We start from the raw sequence: 5,395 nt of genomic DNA, 5'->3' as shown, positions 1-5,395 counted from the left end.
TATGTATGTTACCGCATAACTTTGGACCACGTCAACCGATTTCGATAATTCTTTTTGCATCGGAAAGGTAGTGTCTCAGAGGTGGTCCCATACTAATCATGATCCGATCAGCGGATCATGAGATATATATATATATATATATATTTTATATGGGAGTTGAAGTCGGTTTTTTTTTCTAAAAATTACTAGTTAATACTTAAGTGTTCCTGTTATTTTTGTTAGTTAAGAGTGTACGAAATCAACTAAGAAAAATCCCCACTTAGGGCCGTTTTCTGAAGTAACCTTTAACTTTAAAGCTCACTTTATATTTAAAGGTTGGGCTAAACATAAAGCTATGTCCAAAGCTAAGCATTTTTACTATAGAAGTTTTACGCATGCATGTTTCTTGGTTGTAAACCAATTCAATACGTTTTAATGCAATCTTTAAATATAAAGTGAGCTTTAAAGTTACAGGTAACTTGAGAAAACGGCCCTTAGCGTTATGTGAATTGGTTAATTACTTTTGAAATGACAGAAAAAAACGCCGAGACACGCAAACTTAATTTTTGGGCATAGATTAGAGATCGGGTCATTCTCGCAAGACATTTTCATTTTTATAAAAAATAATTTAAACTTTGACAACGAAAAAATTCAAAAACAGCATTTTTTATGATTTTTTTATTTGCATTAAGCTAATAACGATAAAAATATAAACCACGTTTGAATCTATAAATAAAACAAAATTGTGACAGGCCGATGTCTGTACGTTATATACATATATATTAAAGAAAAACTAGTACCAATAGAAGCCAAATCAACTATTTTTATAATTTTTGTCTGTCTGTCTGCGCATCGCTCGAAAACGAATGCAGTTTTCACCCATGTATTGCCACATGAGTTGCCACCTGTTTGAAGACTGCAGATTAAGTAAATTGATCAGATAAAGTAAACATTGCAATATGCCTGTCAAAAGAAAGAAGTTTAAAAAGGCTTACAGCTGTAAATATTTTTGTGGAGGTTGCCACATATTTGAAAATTCTAATTTAATTTAATTGATAAGATAATTTAAATATTGCAATATGGGTATCAAAATGAAGAGGTTTAGAAAAGTTTACTGCCGGAATAATTTTTGAAGGTTGCCACCTGTTTGAATTTTTTTTTTTAATTTAATTGATAAAACAAATGAAATATTAAAATAAGTGGGTATCAAACAACACAAAAACACCTTTAGGGTGCAGTGAAACACGCCGGGTATTTGCTAGTGGGGTCAAATAAAAATGTGTAATAAATTTTGGTTGCGGCACAACGCGGTGTAGCCGTATTAATGGCATACATATTACGAACTGTTCTCAGAGTGCTGCATTGAGGGCCAAATGACTAAGGTGCAGTCTTCTTTTTATTGCAGCCTTTCGCCACGCGAAAGTCATACATTATCGTCACACTCGTAGTAGACGTTTTTAGGTCCTATAGTCTTCCTTACTGGTCCCATCTATTGCATTACTTAGGTTCTGTTGGTGTCTATCTTTGCTTTCACGAGAACATGAACCAGCGATTTCGGATATTCGTAGTGCTACTCACAAATCGTAATCATATATAACTATATTTGTCATGGGCGTTAAGAAAAAAGGTGAGTCTCATACGAGCCATTAAAAAAGCTTTTACGTCTTCTCATGTTAGCTCGCTCGTTAAAGGCTTTTTGGTTGTTAGCCAGAATATGCTTTGTCGAAAGCAGTTTTATATCGTTTTGGAAATATAACTAACTTGGTTAGGTTACCATTAATTTTACCGCACTTTTTGGCCTGGTAGCTGATGAAACAAGACTCGTCTCTCTTAGATCGCATATGGTCTGCCAATCTGTATCGCTGCTGCACCACATACAGCAAAAAACAAAAGATGCCGCTGGCGTATGCAGATGATCTTGCCTTCGTCGGCTTGAAATCCAAGGGCTTCACCACAGCATTTTCCAGCTAAGAAAGAGAAGCCAAAGAGGTCCGTGTTGCCGTGAGTGAGGACAATTCAAAGTACTTCCTGGCAACGCATTAAAAGTCTTCGGGTATTCTGACGCTCGTCACTGTTGTTATATGTACTTTTGAAGTGGTCGAGTACGTTTTCTACCTAGGATAATACAGCTTGCCAATATGTGTTACTTTGGGCTCCGAAGGCAATTGAAAAGCAGAGCCCTCTCTAGATGAACAAAGATCATGCTCTTTTTTCACCATACCGGTCCTTTTATATGGCATAGAAAATTTTACAATCACTAACAAAATAAGAAGGTGTTGGTTGCTTTCTAGAAAACTGTCCTACGCAGGATCTGTATCCCTGTTCGTGTGGGCGACGGGAACCGAAGAAGATGGAATGACGAACAGAACGAGCTTTTTAACGATATGGATATAACCAAGCGCATAAAAATACAACGATTGCACTGGCTTAGAAATGTTTTACGCATGGATGACGAGACTCCAATGAAAAGACCTTCGACTCGGCACCCATGAGCATACAACGAGATCAAAGGCCTCAACTAACAAAAGGCCGAAGGGCAAAATGATCTCTCTGCACTCTAACGCAAGACGCAAATCCGCAAAGTAGAGCGGGAACAGGACACATTTTTCGGTCTGTGCCAAACCAGAGAAGAAGCAACTACATTGTGTCCATCAACATCTACGCTCTGTAACCATTATAACCCGTCGAGTGGGATTCAAATCCCCCGTTCTGACTGCTATTGACGCTCCACCGAACCCACCGCTTTTCGAGTGCGCAGTGGTTGTATGAATCCACCAGAAACTCCGAAAGCTTTCCATGGCATATTTCTATTGCCAGTGGGGGTACATTCCTTTGGAGTCTGTTTGAAAGTTTCCTACAAGGAGACAATCTAATCTCGGTGAAAATTTTGTATACAAACGGCAACGGTTTTTCAATCGGAAAACTTTACAATACAGAAAGTGGCAGACCGGATAATTAGCTAAAGGTGGCGTAGACATAAAATCAGGACCTGCAGTGACAGCTAGGCTGCTCTTAAAGCCTTGAAAATCGTTCACACCTCCAAGAATTTAAGTTGAGGCTGAGTTCTGTTATAAAGTGGATTGAGCTTGAGCTTGTGTGGTTTCGATTACACTACGATGTGCAAAGCAACGAAGTGGCTGATGAATTGCGAACTGCAGTTCATAGGAGCATCCAATTTGACCGGAGCCAATTTTAGGGCTCAGCATAGCGGGAACGATCGGGTACATCAAAGTTGTCATAAATAAAACTAACGAGGGTCGTTGGTGTGGTATTTGCATCCGCAAAACAAGTAAGTGTTTCCTGAAAAGGCCTGCCAGGGTAATAGCATTATTCCTTCTCAGACAAAAATGGAGTCATCTACGAGCCTTGATAAGACTAATCACGAGCCACAATCCATGGTGACGACATATGGTCACCATATGACTAACCACTATACACATCTTGTTTTGGAGGATGATGATAATACAGAACATATTCTCTGCCGCTATATGGCCTTTGCCAGACTTATATGGTACATTGTTGGGTCTGAGTTATCGAAAATGGACGAAAAACATTATCTTTCCCTCAAAAAACTACTAATATTTATAAAGGAGTCTGGTAACTTTGGAGAGTATCAATGGATTCCAATCACACTTATATATCCCTTTCCTCTAAAACCTGTCACTAGGCCTTGATTACATTGGGCCGTACTGCCTAAGTACTTCGAAAAAATTGTTGGTTTTTACGGCCATCCACAATTCTATTTCATTCCATTGGGGTATGTTCTTAAAAGTCTCTGTTAGGTCATGGAATGCTAGTAGACTGCCTTCTTTAATATGGTACGTACCTTTAAATGGAGCGATACGTGTAGAACGCTTGGACTGATAGAGAGGCTAAATCAATCTCTTATTGGCCTTAAGTGTGGGAGACGCTACCTGCCTTTACAAATACCATTTCAACATTATTACACAATATTGGTAAATATCAAAGCTTCAGACAGGTGCCATCGCCTTAATACATTCCAATCCGTAATATAGGGTGGAACGCAGGATACATTTTTTTGGATCAGAATGCTGTTCTCCCCTAGAGCGTGTTTAAATTAGGCTTTTTTCTACGCAAGAATGAATGGATGTAAAGATTGACCTTCATGGGCACCAGGTGAGCTCAACGTGGCATAGAATTTCATTGCACTTAAATCGGTTTGTGTTTCAAAAATTTAAAATGTCCCACTCATCTATTAGACAAAAGCATGCGCTTACTTTCCCCTTTTACCACGTTTTTTTTTTCTTGTACGTTTATTTTACATTATCGCACAATCCGATTTACATAATTGCATTGAAATCACTTTGTAAACATAATATGCATACAATTTTACCTTACCTCATGCAGAGCGTCAGTGACTTCTTAACATCAGCAGGGAAGAAATTAATGCAAGTATAAATTCCTGAGAAGCAAAGCAGTGCAACAAACAACAAAAAACCAATATGACAAGGCATGAGAAGAAAAATGGAAGTAAATAAAAATGAAAATATTGAAACCGTTGAATGGCATCGTCACATTAATATGCAAGTGAGTGTTGCGATTTTGTGCAGGGGCATGGCGGCGACAAACAATGGCGCAGAAGCGGATTACAAGCAGCCATGGAAGCGCCGAAGAAATAGGATATTGAGGCGCTAAAAGGAGTGAAGGTAAATCAGCGACCAGAAAAAGAAATGGAATGTCAGCAGCAATAAAATAAATCAGCACTATAAATAATAACAACAAAAATAAAAGCGGTAGCATTTTTTCAAGTAGAGCACCCCTTTTGCATTTTCACTTGTTCCACGTTTTCTGCCAATTCTTTAGCAATATTCGGAACATACAGTATGCACATAAATACCGAACACGTGCCGCATGCCGTATGCAAATCAGCAAACAAGCACTCTTGTTCAGTCGACAGTGTACAGGTGTAGCCGTTAAAGCAGATAAGAAGCCATGAAGCGTATTATCCAACAGGATTACGTATTGGACTCTCAGCGTAAGCTGAACAAACGTGTCTGCGCTTAAACTTGCTATGCGTGCGAATGTAATTGAGGCTCTGCAGGTATTTGGAAAATGAAAAAAGTGCTTCGCCATTCGCACTTTAAATCCATTTCACCATGCCTTTACAGTTAGCCTTAACAGACAGCCATAGCGATTTTCTGTGGCAGCTTAAGTGTTGCGTGTTTGTTTGTCTATGCTTTCTCTTTTATCTTTATTATCCTCTATGATTTTCCCATTTACTTTTATTTTCATAACACAGACTACAATTTATTTTCATAGCATAATTTTTCGATTTCATACCTGATCGCAGAGATTAGTGCGCTACCGAAATGGCTCCTAGGAGCTTCTTCTCTGCCCACTTTCCCTCAAAGGAGGATTGGACCGGGCGGAACTTCTGGGTAGGCGGAGCAGTGAA

The sequence above is a fragment of the Rhagoletis pomonella genome, unplaced genomic scaffold, assembly GCF_013731165.1.
Source record: "Rhagoletis pomonella isolate Grant_MI unplaced genomic scaffold, Rhpom_1.0 Rhpom_scaffold_00005, whole genome shotgun sequence".
In the NCBI taxonomy this organism is placed as follows: domain Eukaryota; kingdom Metazoa; phylum Arthropoda; class Insecta; order Diptera; family Tephritidae; genus Rhagoletis; species Rhagoletis pomonella.
Note: the sequence above shows the minus strand (reverse complement) of the source record.